Below are 20,196 nucleotides of genomic sequence, written 5' to 3' on the forward strand. Positions count from 1 at the left end.
TTGGCTCTGCACCTTTGGATCATTGGTACAGTGGTCTTAAAGCTACGGCACACCCCATATCCTTTTGCATGGGTGCTCCTCCACTTCTGTCGTTTTTGCCAGGATTTATAAGTCCACATTTTTAAGAAAGAGAACAGTTTTTGCTACTTAATGATTCAACCTTGAAAAATGGAGAGCAGAAAGAGCTAGTAGTTCTTTAGTCATGCACCATAATTTGGAGTGTGCCAATAAACAGGAAACACGGCAAATGGGTTGACCCTCAACTGTCACATGTGATGCTAATTACTAAGTGTTGTATGCCATGGCCCCTTTTTTGCCTATTCAATAACCGGTTCAGCGCCGCAGTGCCGAAAATCTCATGCATCCGAGCAACGTTCACCTCCCATTCATTCGCCTATAACTTTATTGCTACTTATCACAATGAATTGATCTATATCTTGTTTTTTCTGCCACTAATTAGGCTTTCTTTGGGTAGTACATTTTGCTAAGAATTATTTTTTTCTAAATCTATTTTAACAGAAAGATTAAGAAAGAAATGAAAAAAATTCATTATTTCTCAGTTTTTGGCCATTATAGTTTGAAATTAATATACGCTACTGTAATTAAAACTCATGCATTTTATTTGCCCATCTGTCCCGGTTATTACACCATTTAAACGATGTCCCTATCACAATTTATGGTGCCGATATTTTATTTAGAAATAAAGGTGCATTTTTTCAATTTGCGTCCATCACTATTTATAAGCTTATACTTTTAAATAATATAAAAACATATTCTCTTGACATGCATATTTAAAAAGTTTAGACCCTTGGGTAACTATTTATGTTGTTTTGTTTTTTTTTAATTGTATTTTTTTTTAATTAAAAAAATGTATGTGGGTAATTTTTGGTGTGGGAGGGAAATTGCTAATTTTCAATGTAAAATAATATTTTTTTTTATTAAAAATGTATGTGGGTGCAGTTTACTATTTGGCCACAAGATGGCCACGGGGAAAAAGGTCCTGGTTGCGAACGATCTCGCATCCAGGAACTAAAATGCTGGGGGAAAGTTTCCTGGGGGCAGAAATACCACGCTCTCTGGATAGAAAGCGTCGGTATTTCTGCGGGGAAGTTAGATCGGTGAATGGAAATTATATTCCCATTCACTGATCGGGGGGCTAGCGGCGGGGGCGCACCCGATCGCGTGCACCAGCCGGCGGCAGCAGCAGTGCCTATCTGAACGAGAAAGCTTGTCCAGATAGGCCGAACTGGTTAATGTGGGAATCAGGAAAAAAAAGTATTGATAATTTTTTTTTTTTTGCAGAACTATGGAGCAGTCTGGGGAAAATAAACAATGTAGCCAGCTTATTAGCACCTATATAAAAGTTCCAATAAGCAAACTTCTGATTGTTCATAAACATTATCTGTATTTTTCTAATAGACAGTCTGCTTACCTGCTCAGAGCCCAACAAAACCTTGAAAGAAGATCTTTTCCAACTTTATCCAATGCTAAAATATTTGGCTGGAGTTAGAACTGTAGGAATTTGGGAATTTCTTTATTTCATTGTATATTTGAATAAAATACAGTTTCCTTTGTTATAAGAAAAAATCATTTGTGTAACTCCTTGATACAACCCAGAGCTAAGTTTTATAAGTTATAAAAAGCAAAATAACATTTTATGGTTATATAGATCAGTTTATGGATTGAAAATCCCAAAGAAATGGCTGCTAAAATATAGTTTACTTGATGTCTCTTCAGTGTAATATTTGAAGGTGTTTGTTTAGTTCCCTATTTTGACAATCACAGCACATTGCCAAAATTGGATTCAGACCCTGATTAGGAAAATAACTTACAGTCATTATGTCCAGCTCAGTGTTTCCACTGTGATGGTCCCTCCTGCACTAAGCTTGTCTCATGAGCTATCAGTTATGTAGTACGTAACGTGATATGGTAATATGGCTCTTATTCAATTCACCTTTTCTCCTAGGTTATATTTTGACACTTTATCCTTTAAAGGGAACCAGAGATGCCAGAAAAAAAGATTTTATACATACCTGGGGCTTCCTCCAGCCCCATACGCACGGATCGCTCCCACGCCGCCATCCTCTGCTTCCTGTATCAGCCAGTTCCGGGTCCCGTAGTTTCGGCCAGTCGGCGTCAGCACGCGGCCAATTGTCCGCATCACAGGGGCTCCCAGCATACCATTACGCCTGCGGCTGCATACTGCGCAGCCGCACGCGTAAGGTTATGCTGGGAGCCCCTGTGATGCGGACAATTGGCCGCGTCCGCCGGAAGTGACGGGACCCGGTACCGGCAGATCCAGGAAGTGGAGGATGGCGGCGTGGGAGCGATCCAGGCTAATGGGGCTGGAAGAAGCCCCAGGTATGTATGAAATCTTTTTTTCTTTTTCTATGTCCAGCGTCTCTGGTTCCCTTTAAATGCATATCAGCCACCAGAATAATTCAGACGATACTTGTTCACCTACTTTTTGGTACTTTTTGGGTACTTTTTCAATTGCAGAGTACTGAAAAGTTATTTTAACCAGAAGATGAAAAATGATCTCCTAGGAGAAAACTTTGGAGAAAAATGAATTGAATAAGGACCTATCTGTGTCTTTTTTCAGAAAATATTCAGTTAAAAAATGTTGTTTTGTAATGAATAAAGACAAATATTAATTTACTGACTTCTTGCTTACTGTAAAAGTGTTGTACAAATAAGGTGAGAGAAAGATATGAAGTGATAACTCAAGAGAAAAGATAAGTGCATCATGACTATGGTCTTCTGGAACCATCAGCAAGTCATGTTTTGCTCATTCCCATGTGATCAATTAGTAGCGATGTAAAAATCCTCACTAATTTTACCTGAGACTGAGAACAGAGATGGTAAATACCTAACATAGATGAGCTAGTGTTTTGCATGAAACTAGTCTTGCAGCAGAACTATTTTGACATAAATAAATTTAGAACTCTACATGTCAGTGGTTGAGGAATAAAGTGCATTGTAGCGTCTGAGTGCGGAAGCACTTAAATGTGGCTTAATGCTAAACACTTCTCCACTGCCTGTAACAAATGCTAGCAAGCACCCAGCTGGTGCATAATAGCAGATGACAGGCAGTGGATTCACCACCTTCAGCTTCCTGCGTGAAAGAGGCCTTATAAACAACTCTTAACAGTGCTTAAACACCGTCCTTAGATTACTTATACTGTGTCTAGCACTGTTTAATAAGCTGGCAGATGTATGCCATCTCTTTATTCCTATGCTATTAAACTATGGGCATGAATTACCAAGGACCTTCAGGCTAAAGAACATTACATACCATATGGTGACTTTGCTTATTTGGTCTAGATTAATTCAAATCATCTGCTCTTAGCTGCCAGGAGCTTGTGGCCTTCATATGAGCCATGCCAAACTATAGTGAGGGTTGCTGAGTAATTGAGTCAGAGGTTTTGCTGATGTAGGTACTTGCTAATAATTGCCACATGAATTTGTTCTGTAATAAATCAAAAGTTTCTTGTATTTAAGTTAAGCTGTTAAGTCACTAATCTTTGAGCATCTTTTGCTGACATCACACAGACTGCAAATCAGCGAGTTTAGCCTGCAGTCCAATTGCCTGGAGTAAATGCATTCTGCTTGCAAAATAATGCAGAATAATAATGGAAGTGTATGTAACCATGTGTGTCAGCAGGTTACTGATTAGTAAACACTACATGTCATGTCTAGGGGCGGAAGCCGTCTGCTAAGATGTGCATGCAGGAGACCACCACCAATGCTGGATGCTTTTAGCCCAGCAAATAAACAGGAGCGGCTGACAAGCAGTTGAGAGTACCGCTGCCAGCCATTCATGTGAAGGAGACCAGAGGGTATATAACTTAAAAGCAAGGCTAAATTTACAGGGCTACTATATGTCCTCCTGTATTCTCCAGCTTGGAAAACCTTAGTAAGTAAGACCATTTGGAACAGATGTGTCAAAACAAAATAAATTAATAAAAATAGAAACAGCATTGGAGCCTTCAGCAATTAATCACTTGCCACCTGAATATTCCAGTTTTAGGCTTCCAAAAGGAGAAAAGCTTACCAAATGTGCAAACCCAATGTATAGTCATTTGAGTGCTCAGTTCGTCCTGAGCTTTTGGGGAGATATGGGGCTATAGTTTAGTTTTTGCTATTGTGTGGCCAACTTGACCAGTTTTGCTTTCCTTAGTTTCTATGAATCAGCATTTTTATTCATAAAAAATCCTAATTAGTGCCTTCTTCGACAGTCATGTAAAAAGATGAAACATAATTAAAGTGTGATGACAGCAGACCTGGTACTTTTCTCAATTGAAAGCTCGCTACCTCCTTTTGCTATTTCATTCTTTTGCTGCTTCATACAGACTATTGGATTCTATTTTTAGGTCTAGATTTAGAGTCTCACTTATATAGAGTTTCAAAACTGTCAGCTTATTGAACTGTCTCACCTAGATGATTACTCCATTTAAATCAAGTAGCCATGCTCAATATGAGACTGCCTACAACCACATAGGTAGTCACCACAAACTGAAACCCTGTCAGATTACTAAGGAATGATTTCAAAGCTCCATATTAGCATTTCCATCTGAACTGCAACATTTATGGGTTTATTTTATAAAAGCAGAAGCAATGGGCACACTGCAATAACTGAAATGGAAATATTTCTCTAATTGTAGTAAAGTGATTTCTGATTCGTTGCTGCAGGTTATTGTTCATCATTATGCTTTGTGTTGTCTTACTTAATAAGCCAGTCACACCTGTACATTTACACATTTCACCATCTTTTCATCTCAACTTTATCTTTGTTTTAGCATCTAAGACAGGTTAATACACTGAATATTTGATTATATATAATATGTATATAAAATTGAAAAGCGAAGATGTTTTATTGCTGTCGGTGTACATTTTTGTTATGAAATGGATTATAGACTTGTGTTTTATAATGTTTACGATTTATTTGAAAAAAGGAGTGTGATATTTTAAGAAAAAAAAATGAAGTTTTCTTGTTTTTTAAAAGTAATGTATTGCACTCCATACCCAGATATTTTTATGGCAACAGGAAACTCATATTTTTTTCTCTTTTTTTTTTTTTTTGTGTGTCATTTTTTGTTTGCCTCACTACCAAACTTTTTTCTTCTATGTTGTGTGAAGGATAATTATTTTGAAGGATGTGTTTTGTGAAACATGGTACATATATGCCATATCTGTTTTATTGATAGACACTGTAATAAAAACATTTGGATGTCTTGCAGAAGTTTTTATATGCTGAATTTCTCTGTGGTTTAATTATCACAACATATGCTACTTACACCATATACTTATACATATACTTATTACACATTATGTTCGGCACTTAGATTCCAAGAAGATTTAAAGGTGCTCATACACTTATCAATTTTCCCTGGCATATTCTATCACTGTGATAAAATTTTCTGGAGATCAATGTTCCAAAGTGGCCATCTGATAAAAGTTTTGACCAAATTCCGACCAAAATTAATTGAAACTATCATTTGCTCAGGACAGAAAGAGCTTACTTGAAAGGGGGCGGACTGGGTGCATGGCAGTAATGGTGATAGATTAGCGCCTAATTGATGGACCCCCTCATGGTCTCCTATTATCTTAATTAGTGCATCCCTGGGCCTGTAAGTTTTGCCAATGAAGTGCACTCACCTGTTTGCCGACACATTTCCTCATGTGTTCTATCTCCATCACCGTCCAAGTGCCATTTCCAGGTGACCTGTAAGTTACATAACTACCTACATACCACTGGGTCATGGAAAACAAGTGGTTAGCAGGAATAGAGGTAGTACACAGGATGAGTGTGCAAGTGGACAGGTGAGTGCAGTCTCTGTTGAAATGTAATTTATGGTTGCTAGGGGTTACCACATCGTTCTTCGGGACCTGCAGCCCAAATGGCTGCACTAAGCGGCTCGACACTCCACAGCCTGGCAGATATCTCTCAAAAGTGGTCTTCAAACCAAGAATATGTAGTTATGGCATTCCATTGCGCTTGAGCTAGTTCTTCTGAATAACTCAGGTTTCTCTTAAGAACAGTCTGTGCTACGTTACACTAAGAGCCACTATAGCATATATACAGCATATATAAGTGAAGTGAAGCTAAGAAAGTTGAAGAAGAAAGTAGAAAGTGAAGCTCCCCCCGTAAGCTGTGAGCCTCTTACAAACAGCTTACCAAGAATTAACTCTTGACACTGCCCTGTGGGAGTACCGTGAGTGTGTCATGTCTTATCAATCACATTTCGGGGTTCACGGGAGGATGCTATTAGCTCCTGTGGTCATGTGGTTGATAAGACACTGAGCAGCCGTAAATGTGGCTAGCCCTATATGGAACTTCCTTCTGCCCCTACCATGAAATTATGTTATGATGGTATGCTTGGGTTGTTTACGTCTTTGCCAGCCTACACTGTCTGAATATCTAGGCACGTAGCAGATAAGTTGCTCTGTGGCCTTCCTGAAACATAAATAAAATGTTCCACTAAACCTCAGAACTGCTTCTCTCGAATGTCTCTTAAAGCAGAACTCTGAATATCCAGTCTTCTTGTTGAAACAGTGATTGTCTAAAGCAGGGGTACCCAAAGTTGTTGCGGTCAAGGGCCAGGTTAACATACCTCAGACTGCAGGGGGGCCAGAACATACATAAAATAATGTTGAAAAACATTACATTGAATCAAGGTATTGATTCCCCCCAATCATGCCTGGAGGAGAACTCCCAGCAGCAGCCGTTCATGTGACGCCCGAAGAATGTCTTTGTGCACCAGACAGTGAAGCATACCCAGGTGACAAACTGCCATCCAGTTAGACAGCAGTGTCACCTGATGCAGAATTGGATTGGAAGTCAGCGAATGACTGCTCACTGGCTTCTACAGTATGTGGGTGGGTGGTGCCAGCACTGCTATTCTATATGTGGGCCGCCGATTTTTAATGGTGCAGTGGGACGCATCTATAAGTTATACATTATGTGTTTGGGGGCCAGTGGAAAAGCATTGGAGGGCCGCATTTGTCCCGTGGGCCTTAGTTTGAGGACCACTGGTCTAAAGTAAATGAGGGATTCTATATTGCAAGAATCTAATCAATGAATCCTTACACTCTGCTGTCAAGACTACGGGAGCACTAGATCGGGAGACCTGAGAGGCCTGCCAGTCAGCCGTACACTGTGGCAGCCACGGTGCCATTTCAAGGTGAAATCTATTAAAAATGAATTTTCAGTGTGTGTAATAGATTCCTCTGTGATCAGAGAGATCTATCTGTTTGCCACCTTTAGTGTACATGACTTAAAGCATATCTGACAGCAGGCTCTCCTGTGAAGAAAGCTTGCCAATTTCTGTAGCTCAAAGCTGAGGAACCACTGAGAATGTTTCCCTCAGAAAGCAGAATAGACAGAACTGCTATAAACCTACATATATCTGGGGACTGGCAGCTGAGATATAAATAAGCAGCACATTTGTAATAGTTAAAAAGGGTATAAAGAGGATCAGCCATGGTAGAGTCTTTTTTTTTTAAAGAGAATTTTTATTGAAGTTTTTAACAAAGAACAGATAAATCAGCAATTCAGCATCATTATACCAGTTAGTGCTGTTATCGTGACGTGACTCAAAAACAGATATACATCTATATATATATATATCATACGGGATTGTAGAATGGAATACATAAGTTATACGTAGATCAAGGGTATACATATCATAATAAATATCAATATAGTGTCTGATACATCCTTAGCTTCTATAGTTATGAGAAAGGTTACATTTGTACAAGGTCCTGTACCGAGGCAGTGATATCAAGATTGGGTATGACAGTATGTACAGCTTTTACCCAACTGCTCCATATTTTATCAAATTTTTTGTATTGGTTTCTTGATTGATATGTAAGCTTATATAAGGGGAGGGCGTCATTAATCAGTTTTTTCCAGTTGGACAGAGTGGGGGCAGTAGGATGTTTCCATTTAAGGACTATCAATTTTCTAGCATAGAATAGTAAGATACGGGTCAGAGACAGTTGGTTTTTGGAGCCATGGGTGTTTCCTGTGATACCCAATAAGCAAAGTTTTAGATCCAGCATGACTGGTAGATTTAAAGAATCTCTGAGAAAGTGCATCACAGACTTCCAGTAATGATTGACCATAGGACAGGACCATGCACAGTGTATAAAATCGGCATTGGTGGATTTACATTTAAAACATCTACCGTTTGACAAGGGACTCATTTTGGATAATCTCAGTGGGGTGAGGTATGCCATATGAAACCACTTAGCGTTTATGAGTTTGTCTTGGGAGGCTATGACTGTTTTGGCATAACAGTCCATATGCTCTGCCCAGTGTTCCTGGGTTATAGTAGGTTCAGCTGCTAGCCATTTCTCTCTGATAGCGTATGGTTTGTAGGAGGTGTTGTGTGTCATTAGGAAGTTATAAAGAGTAGATATCTGTTTGGTTCTACTTTTATCTAGGAGGTGTTTTTCCAATTCTGAGGGAAGTAGTGTTACATTTCCTAGTCCAATTTGGGCTTTCAGCGCGTGTCTTAGTTGGAAATATCGGAATAATGCATGTTTGGGAAGATTAAACTCAGATCTGAGAGTTAAAAAGTCTTTAAAAGCCCATGGTAGAGAGTCTTAAGTGATGTGCAACATTTCAACTCCAAAGTATTAGTACAGTCGTACTGTTGCTTATGTACCTATACTGGTACCATTTATTTACAATATGATAGAGATGGATTTGTCAAGTGGTTCATAATAATTGCAAAGGTTCACACAAACACAGGGAATTTCTATGATGAGACACGCTTGTGATGAAACCGGTAGGGCGGAGCTAGGCAGCAGCGTGGAGTATTCTGTTTGTATAGAGACAAGCGTTAGCCGCAGCCCTGGACCAAGGGATCGGTGATATACCTTTTTTTTTTCTGAATGCTTTTCATGTACGCACATTACTTCTGTATTTTACTATTAAATATGCTGGTTTTACACATGGAAGCTTTTCCTGTTTATATTTGAGGGACTGTGAAGAGTTCTGTTGGCTCGGTCTCCATATGCTCCACTGATTACACAGCTCTCCCCAGCCTGCTGTTTTTACAGTGAGCAGGGACAAGTTGAGAGATGGGGGAGAGTGTGATGTCCTGGTAGTGGTTCCAGCCCCCTTCCCTTCTCGATGTCTCTGCAAGCATATGTGTGTTACACTCTCACCTGTTTTTATGTTTTCTTTGAGGTGAGCTTTACATCAGTGGAACCTTAAAGAGGAACTCCAGTGAAAATAATGTAGTAAAAAAAGTGCTTCATTTTTTACCATAATTATGTATAAATGATTTAGTCAGTGTTTGCTCATTGTAAAATCTTTCCTCTCCCAGATTAACATTCTGACATGTATTACATGGTGACATTGTTACTGTGGGCAGGTTATTTAGCTGTTTCTAGCTGTTCTGTCTGTTACAGACAGCTAATAACAGCTATTTCCTGTCTCTGAACATTGTTACATTGTGGCAGTTTGCCAGCAGTACCGCGGTATTCAGAGCCTCTTGTGGGAGGGGTTTCAGCACAAAATCAGTCACACAGCGCCCCCTGATGGTCTGTTTGTGAAAATCATTGTATTTCTTATGTAAAATGGGGTATCAGCTACTGATTGGGATAAAGTTCAATTCTTGGTTGGAGTTTCTCTTTAAGGATGTGTGAGGACTCTTTCTAAGTAACCTGAGCGCAGCTATCTTGTGTATTTATTGAATTGTGTGGTTGGGTAACCAATTTTGGAGTGCTCCACCGAGAAAGGGACTTTTCTTTCAGCACTGCAATACTGTAGGTTTTTTTTTTTTTTTTTACAGGGAATTTCTAGTTGCTTTAAAGGGGACAATGAGACATGTCGTGGTGGCCATATTTATTTCCTTTTAAACAATACCAATTACTTGGAAGTCCTGCTGATCTTTCAGGCATCAGTAATGTCTGAGTCAAACACCTGAAACAAGCATGTGCCTAATCCAGTCAGACTTGGGTCAGAGCACCTGATCTGTTGCATGCTTGTTCAGGATCTATGGCTAAAAGTATTAGAGATAGATGATTAGTAGGACAGCCAGGTAGTTTGCACTGTTAATAGGAAATAAATATGTCAGCCCTTCATATCCCTTTCACTTCAGGTGTGCTTTAAAAGAGCTGTGGGTTTCTATTGATGAGGTCCATTTTTCCAAAAAGTAGAGGGTGTGGTACCAATGGAGCCCGAGAACCTTCCAAAGGAGGCAAAAAACAAGACAGGGACACCAGGGTATGGGACACTCAACAACATGTGCAGAATACTCACAAGAATAGGATGCGAGACCACCAACCACAGTGTAACAGCTGGTCACTCTCCAGGAAAAGAAAAAGGGTTGTAAGGGTTCCAGGAACCAACATACACAGCCAACACCCCGAACTGAGGGGGTTGGTGTGGGATATCGCTGGGAGGGCTGAGGCGCCCCAAGATGTGATGTGTGGAAGGGATTATGTCACTTGCATAAAACATAAATAAATAGGCTTACCTCTAAAAGAAGGTGGTAGCCTAAATAAATTAATAAAATTTTTTAAAAGAAACCACACACTTGAATGATAACATTCGCGGATCACACCCCGCTTCCTCAGATCAAATAACAAAAAGTGTCAATACTAGTGTTTTGTAAGCAGGGAGCGCCTCAATGACTAGAGGAGCTTTAACCTGAGGTTAAAGAGGTGCCCACATACACACTTAAAGGACACAGACGCAGGTGATTGTATACAGAATGTGCCTTTGTGTCCTAATATGATTTTACAAACCCACCTCGGGTTCTCTTTAACTACCTAACGATCATGTCATGCCGACGGGCGTGACCGCGGCGGCAGCCCCAGGACCGCCTAACGCCAACTGGCGTCAAGTCCTGGAGCTGCAGTTTGGCAGGGAATACATGCGCGCATGCGCAATCGTTCCCTGGCAGTTGATCGCGGCTAGCAGACTATTTAGAGCCGACGGGAAAGAATTCCTCTTTGTTTACAATTGTACAGCACTGCTATCTCATGAAGCTGTACGAGGGACCCTTGGCTGTCCCTCAGAGTGGCTCGATCTGTGTGGCCTCTCATAGGCTGATGCCTATGAGAGGCGGGTAGCAGTGCCAATCGTTATCCAATGGCGATTAGGACAGTACAAGGGGGAGGGAGGGAGAGGGAGGACAAAAGAAGGAAAAATCCTCCCTTTCCTCACCAAAAAAGAAAAGATTGCAGCAGCGATCAGTTACCTCCAGCACAGTGTCCTATTAAGCACACCAAAATGAGAAAAAAATGATTTGTGTGCCGAGTTGCAGGGCTGTACAGCACCCTGACCAAGCTGCACAGCCCTGTATTGTAAAAGATGGCCTGGACGTTAGGGGAGTTTAGCACTGCAGTCCTCAAGTGGTTAAAAAGGCACTGTAGTGACATATACAGTACAATCTTGTTACAGTAAAATCTGATATAGAAAACCTCTGGATATAGTAAACTCAGTCAACAGCTCCTAGCAAATGCATCTGTATAAATATAGAATGTATGACCAATTCTGATAACGTAAACTTATTATATAGTAAACTACTTTTTCTGGTCCCTTGGAATTTACTATGAAAGGGATTCTACTGTAGTATGTAGTAAATTATTCAGGAATTACACTTTTACGGTAATTTTTCCTATGTATATTGCTGTGTCTTGGTGTGTACCCCACCCTCCCAGTGATGCCTAACCTAGGCTATATAGCTATGTGGAATTCACCTCCCAGAGCATTCTGGGAGTCCAGGCATTATTATTACTGCACAACATTTTACTGGCTTTGGGATCCTGAGAAACAGATTCTGCAGAGCTGCACCTGATGGGACTAAAGTTAAAAACAAACCTGTGGGATATTATACCCCTATATACAGTGGGATGTGAAAGTTTGGGCAACCTTGTTAATTGTCATGATTTTCCTGTATAAATCGTTGGTTGTTATGATAAAAAAAAGTCAGTTAAATATATCATATAGGAGACACACACAGTTATATTTGAGAGGTGAAATTAAGTTTATTGGATTTACAGAAAGTGCGCAATAATTGTTGAAATAAAATTAGGCAGGTGCATAAATTTGGGCACTGCTGTCATTTTATTGATTCCAAAACCTTTAGAACAAATTATTGGAACTCAAATTGGCTTGGTAAGCTCAGTGACCCCTGACCTACATATACAGGTGAATCCACTTATGAGAAAGAGTATTTAAGGGGGTCAATTGTAAGTTTCCCTCCTCTTTTAATTTTCTCTGAAGAGTAGCAACATGGGGATCTCAAAACAACTCTCAAATGACCTAAAGACAAAGATTGTTCACCATCATGGTTTAGGGGAAGGATACAGAAAGCCGTCTCAGAGATTTCAGCTGTCTGTTTCCACAGTTAGGAACATATTGAGGAAATGAAAGATTACAGGCTCAGTTCAAGTTAAGGCTCGAAGTGGCAGACCAAGAAAAATCTCGGATAGACAGAAGTGACAAATGGTGAGAACAGTCAGAGTCAACCCACAGACCAACACCAAAGACCTACAACATCATCTTGCTGCAGATGGAGTCACTGTATATCACTATATATCATTCGACACACTTTACACGAGGAGGTGCTGTATGCAAGAGTGATGCAGAGGAAGCCTTTTCTCCGCCCACAACATAAACAGAGCCGCTTGAGGTATGCTAAAGCACATTTGGACAAGCCAGTTTCATTTTGAAATAAGGTGCTGTGGACTGATGAAACTAAAATTGAGTTATTTGGGCATAACAAGGAGTGCTGTACATGGAGGAAAAAGAACACAGCATTCCAAGAAAAACACGTGCTACCTACAGTACAACATAGTGGTGGTTCCATCATGCTGTGGGGCTGTGTGGCCAGTGCAGGGACTGGGAATCTTGTCAAAGTTGAAGGATGCATTGATTCCTCCTAGTACCAGCAGATTCTGGAGACCAATGTCCAGGAATCCGTGACAAAGCTGAAGCTGCGCCGGGGTTGGATCTTTTAATAAAACAATGACCCTAAACACCACTCAAAATCCACTAAGGCATTCATGCAGAGGAACAAGTACAACATTCTGGAATGGCCATCTCAGTCCCCAGATCTGAATATAATTGAAAATCTGTGGTGTGAGTTAAAGAGAGCTGTCCATGCTCGGAAGCCATCAAACCTGAATGGACTAGAGATGTTTTGTAAAGAGGAATGGTCCAAAATACCTTCAACTAGAATCCAGACTCTCATTGGAACCTACAGGAGGCGTTTAGTGACTGTCATTTCTGCAAAAGGAGGATCTACTAAATATTGATTTCATTTCTTTTTTGTGGTGCCCAAATTTAAGCACCTGCCTAATTTTATTTAAACTATTATTGCACACTTTCTGTAAGTCTAATAAACTTAATTGCACTTCTCAAATATCACTGTGTGTGTCTCCTATATGATTTATTTAACTGACATTTGTTATTGTAACAACCAACGATTTATACAGGAAAATCATACCAATTAACAAGGTTGCCCAAACTTTTGCATCCCACTGTAACAAAAGTAAGTTTGAAAGAAGATGTTCCGGGTCCTGAGAAGTCGCCTAATACTGACCGTGAAAGGTCACTATTTGCATTAAGTCCTGCAGGAGCGCAGAACAGACACAGAGTACAATAGTTAAGATCCCCTGTTATACCTTATAATACCTGCCTTGATGTAACACTGTTTTTTGATCAATAATTTATTGCATACCCATTTACTTATTACTATAATGTATTTTTTCATTTTAGATCTGTATTGCTTGCATAATATTCACCAAATGAAGTTTATGCAAACCAATTACAGTATAATTACATTTAAATTGCCTTTTTTGTTCTGTGTTTAAATTAAATGTTCATTTTATTTAATCAAATTCGTACTGCTACAAGTTACAAATCCCAGTCACCAAGAAACAGCAAGAAAGAAATCTGACCCTGCAACAGTGAAATAAGGATCTCGGGGTTAAACTGTCCTTCTGGTAACAATCTGGTGTTAAATGCATTAACTTTCCCGAGGTGCTAATTCAGCAGGAGGCTAGGTTTAACCACTTCCCTACTGATGGCTTTTTCCCCTTCTGTAACAGAGCAATTTTCACCTTTCAGCACGCCTTCCATTCATTTGCCAATAACTTTATCACTACTCATCACCACAAAACGATCTATATCTTGTTTTTTTCTCCACCAATTAGGCTTTCTTTGGATTGTACAATTTGCTCAGAATTATTTTAATCTCAATGCATTTAATGGGAAAATTAAGAAAAAAAAATAAAAAATGCATTATTTCTCAGTTTTCAGCCATTATAGTTTTAAAATTATACATGCTAACATAATTAAACCCACACATTGTATTTGCCCATTTGTCCCAGTTATTGCAACGCTTACAATATTTGCTTAGCACAATGTATGGCACCAATATTTTATTTGGAAATAAAGGTGCATTTTTTCAGTTTTGTGTCCATTACTAATTACAATCCCATATTTTCAAAATTACCAGTAATATACCCTCTTGACATACTGTACATATTACAAAAGTTCAGTCCCTAAGGTAACTATTTATGTATATATTTTTTTTAATGTCACTTTTTTTTATTATGCAAAAGTTTTATTTGGGTAACTGAGAGAGTGTGGGAGGTAAGGAGTTAATTTTAATTGCAAACATGTGTATTTTATTTAAAAAACATGTATGTAGGTGTAATTTTACAAATTGGCAACAAGATATTCTCTTTAATTACTTTCTGGTGCATACTATTAGTACATCTTATTGATGCCAGGGATCATTAGGTCAATGAATGGGAACTGCATTCCCATTTATTGATCTCCCCTCTAACGGGCGGCGACAAGTACCTGCGAGGGAGTGCCGTTCGCAGCAATAGGCACATATCTACGCTCCTGTGCAGGAACTGAAGTCCTGCGGGGCTTAGAACGGCATAAGTAGTTAATGCCTTGCTAGCAAATAAAAGCAATTACACTACATTGATTGTGATTCATACAGTGAGTGGCTTCTGGTATGATAGCACAGCATGGTGAAGATTGTTAGACCCAGGTTGTGCAGTGCAAACCAGTGTACGCGACTCTGCACCGATTTCTTTTTCAATTTTCACACTGTTGGCCATGCTCCCCATTCCCACACACAGAGCTGTATCTAGAGGGGAATTGTCCCTGCGACTGCAGGGGGCTCAGAGCTGCAACGGGGGCCCAACTACTACTTTACTCCCTCTGATAAATGGGTCCATCCTTCAGATCAGGTGTTTTTGTGGCTATACTTGTTATGGGTGTGAAAATCATGATGGCTACACTTGATTTGTGACCCTTACAAGGTGGGCCTCCAGGCTGTGAGGAGCACAAGGGGTTGGCAAGTGATCCTTGATCACAAGGTGTTGGCAATAGTGGGAGTGGAGGTCCCATCCCACAAAACCATGCCTCTAGTGAGAACTGTTGTACATGGATACTGTAAGTAATCTGCCAGCATAGTCACTGAACAGACAGTGAGAGCATGGAGGCGGGTGAGTCTTTCAGACAAGAACCAAATTATAAAACAATATTTATCAAATATATTTTGCCTCTTCCTGCTTAACAATAAGAGAGCCTCCTAACCCTCAAATGTGCCCCAGATGCTCCCAAAATGAGCAGAAGCTATAGAGATGACGGCATATATGATAAGCTACAGCTAGTGATCATTTTGGCGCTGGGGTTTGGAGGTTCTGTTTAGGCACCTAGGTAGGGAGGGTTAGGGTTAGGCATGAGGTGGGGGTTTGGTGTAAGTACTTTTAGGGAGGTTTAGGGTTAGCACTCGGTGCACAGTGGGGGGAGGATCAGTTTTGGCACTTAGAGGGGGGTTAGGCATTGTGTGTGTGTGCCGGGGGGGGGGCTAGGCACTTATAAGGGAGGGTTCAAGTAAGATTGAGTTCTGCGTAGTGCAAAGTAAAATATCTGTCATTTAGTCATTTAAAGTACCAATATTTTACTTAACCACTTTACCCCGCCCGTATGGATTTCTCCGTCCCTTTTTCCATCCTTTAACCCCCAGGGACGGAGAAATCCGTACTTTGCGCACTCCCGCCGCTGCCCGCGCTCCCGCTCGTAAACACGCCGCCTGCCGCTAGTAAACACGCTGCCGCCCGCTCGCCCAGAGATCAACGAATGGGAAAATCCATTCCCGTTCGTTGATCTAAGCCCCACAATGATCCGCTGCCGCTCGGCTGAGCAGCGCGATCATTGTGAGCAATAACAAAGTCCCAGCCTCTTTCTACTTCCTGCAAGCCTCCGGAAGGTCCAGGTCGCATGAAACAAAAAGTTACTGTTGCCATCTTGTGGCCAAATAGTAAAACTACACCCTAACCATTTTTTACACACAAATAAACTAGTTTTACACAAAAAATTAACTCCTTACCTCCCACACTCCCCATTTTTTTTTTTTTGTAATTAAAAAAAAATAAAAAATTTACAATTTAAAAAAAATACATAAATAGTTACCTTAGGGACTGAACTTTTTAAATATTTATGTCAAGAGGGTATAACACTGTTACTTTATAAACTATGGGCTTGTAATTAGGGATGGACGCAAAACTGAAAAAAAATGCACCTTTATTTCCAATTAAAATATTGGCGGCAAACATTGTGATAGGGACATAATTTAAACGGTTTTATAACCGGGATAAATAGGCATATACATTTAATGGGTTTTAATTACAGTAGCATGCATTATTTAAAAACTATAAAGGCCGAAAACTGAAAAATAATACATTTTTCCCCACATTTTTTCCTATTTTCCCATTAAAACACATTTAGAATAAAATTATTCTTGGCATAATGTCCCACCTAAAGAAAGCCTAATTGGTGGCGAAAAAAACAAGATATAGTTCATTTCATTGCGATAAGTAATGATAAAATTATAGACGAATGAATGGAAGGAGCGCTGAAAGGTGAAAATTGCTCTGGTGGTCAGGGGGTAAAACCCCTCAGTTGGGAAGTGGTTAAAGTTGAATATAACCCTGCATTTCATCTTTGCTCTAAAACATGATTTACAGCATATTATATGAGACCAGCATTTTTTTTTACTAGACCAGCATTGGAAGGGTTACACACAGAGCTTGAAAGTTCAGTGCAGTGAAATGCAGACGCATCCAACTTTAGATAATGTTAACTTGTGTTTATTTAAATGTATCAAGTGAGGAATGTGACACATTCTTGTCTGCCTGAAAGAATGAATGAATAAAACCAGTTATTAACCACTTGATGACCCACCCTTTACCCCCCCTTAAGGACCAGCGCTGTTTTTAGTGATCTGTGCTGGGTGGGCTCTGCAGCCCCCAGCACAGATCAGGTAGCAGGCAGAGAGATCAGATTGCCCCCCTTTTTTCCCCCCTATGGGGATGATGTGCAGGGGGGGTCTGATCTCTTCTGCCTGCCTGGGTGTTGCGGGCGGGACACCTCAAAGCCCCCCTCCGCGGCGAAATTCCCCCCTCCCTCTACTACCTGCTCCCCCCCGGTGATAGGGGCTGCACAGGATGCTATCCGTCCTGTGCAGCCAGTGACAGGCTGTCCCCTGTCACATGGCGGCAATTCCCGGCCGCTGATTGGCCGGGGATCGCCGATCTGCCTTACGGCGCTGCTGCGCAGCAGCGCCGTACAATGTAAACAAAGGAGACATGTGTCTCCTACGTTTACATTTAGTCTGCGAGCCGCAATCAGCGGCTCGCAGGCTATTCACGGAGACCCGCTCCGTGATCTGACAGGAAACGGCCGCTCGCACGAGCGGCCTTTCCTGATTAATTAGGGAGGCACCTGGCAACGCAGAACTGCGTCGCTGGTCCTCCAGCTACCACTTTGCCGCCGCACGGTATGAGTGTGCGGTCGGCAAGTGGTTAATAAAATGCAAAGTCCGCTCACAAAGCAAAAAACTGTACTTTTGGGAACCTATAACTTCTAAATGAATAATAATCCTTATGCACAAATGCAAATATGATAATTGTATGGCATATAAAAAGTAGGAAAATATGTTTTTATTGAATATTATGTCAGGGTTTTAAACCAATTTAAGCAGTGGTGCTGCAATATGCACTCTATAAGAAAAAAAACGATTTAGATTTTCTACAATCTATAAATTATTTAGAAACATAATACAAATGACTGTGTGCTTATGATGTTAAATATACGGTACTGTAGGAAACCACTTTTTAAATCCAGTTTGTGCTTATAGTGAAGTGGTGCATTTATAAAACAAGTATATAAACTGCAAAAACTGCAGTCACTTTAAACAGTATCTTGCTGTACCTTGCTGTTTCTGTCACCTTCCAAAACTCAAGTGAAACCGAATTGTTTATGTCTGCACATGAGCTGTGAGCAGACGACTAGCATCCTTTATTCCCCGAAGCTATGAGCTCACTGACTTGCATGAATTAGGCACTCACTGCACAAGGAGAGTGGACTGTAACTACTGATGCAAGGAAGCATAATTCAACATGTCCAAAACATTATATCTGGCTGCAGGCTGCGCACGAAAGGTTAGTGCGATATTAAATAAACAAGTAAAAAAAACAGTTTGAGTATTATTGCAAAATAATTTTTTTGGGCAGCAAAGTTATACTTTAATCTATAGGAATACCCTTCAAACCTAACTGCCCTATAAAAAAGAGGAATAAATGATGTAATACAACAGCATCCAAGCAAATTCAATCTACTGTACTTGATTACTCAGGAACGGAACAATGTGGAACTCCCACCCTTGTTCAATGAAGAATGATACTCCTTATTAAAACAGTTGAGATAGGAGTTTACTTATTTTCAATGGTTTTGCATTTTCATTCTCATTATCTCCTAATCCAATTCATTACTCTTAGCTGCCTTCACTTAAGCAGGCTCTGGATGAAAACTTGCTTTGAAACCGAGGCCAATGATGCATTATTACAATATTTTTTATTAAACATAATTGCTATAACTTGTGAAAATATTAATATATATGTAAATCAAGCCCGGTCACAGATGTGTGCCTAAAAAGGATGAAGAGCTAAAAATGAATACTGTGGTAATAAATCTGTGTTTGAAATTACATTTAATTGCGGCATAACCACATTTTGTGCATTTATTGCTATGTAATTTTTCATTCAATTTAGGAAAGACACATTATCAAAGGTGACACAAGGGGGCAGTGTTTTCATTTGTATCTTTACAGATGCGAGTATTTGATCTCAATAACGGTTTGATCCAGAAACATAAGCATTGTAATAGGAAGCACAGTAAGGAGTGAAGTTTAGTCTTTGTTGTGAGAGATTTAGAATAGTCTTTCCTAAACCTTGTCCTCGGATACCATTACGGACGGCTATGCATTTACGTAAATGACTGGGTGCGGATGACCATGCGGCTCTAATGTTAGAGGTCCAAAGGCACTGCATGCTTCAATGCTGTCCGGAAAGAGGGGCTTGCCTGGGGGGATCCACTGAGATCAACTAAGGCTGCGATGTCAGAAAGACCAGATGCTGCAGCCCACGTTAGGCTCGGCTAGATGGAACCAAAACAAATGGTTCATTAAACGCTGGTGTGTGCTGAACCATTTGATGTTCTTTTCCTGCACTGGGTGCCGAGGATTGTCCTCACAGCTCTCTCCAGAGAATTCTAACTTACACAACTAGCAAGCTCCTTTTAAAACTTTACTCATTAACACAGGGGTGATTGTTTTTGAAGGCACAACCAGCCAAGATACTCCAATACCCAAGGAAAAGATATCTAAATTCAACTCCCCACAGGAAGACACAGGCCCCTATTTAAAGCGAATCTGAGATGAAAAACTAACTATAACAAGTAACTTGTCTATATATCTTATCTAAAGTTTATATAGTTTACACAGCAAATCTAGCTGCAAACATTTTTAATAGAATATGATTATTTCTTCCTGTGATACAATGACAGCAGCCATGTTGTTTGTAAACATTACAAATAGGCAAGCTGCTCTGCATCTTCTGTGAAAAAAAACCTAATCCCCCCTTCTCCCCTCTTCCTCTGAAATCTCTGGCTAGTAATACCTCCCCCTCCTCCTACCCAGACTGAGCTCCCATTAGCCCTTGCTACTGCCAAGGCTCTCTGAAAAGCTGTGGGCGAGACTTGTTTAGTTTATGGGGAATTAGAGTATTAAAACAAAAACAAAAAAGTATTTGGCTTGAGGAATGCCATAAAAACAATAGGAAAGGAACACAATTATGCAATGAGTA

The sequence above is a fragment of the Hyperolius riggenbachi genome, chromosome 3, assembly GCF_040937935.1.
Source record: "Hyperolius riggenbachi isolate aHypRig1 chromosome 3, aHypRig1.pri, whole genome shotgun sequence".
NCBI classification, from domain to species: Eukaryota; Metazoa; Chordata; class Amphibia; order Anura; family Hyperoliidae; genus Hyperolius; species Hyperolius riggenbachi.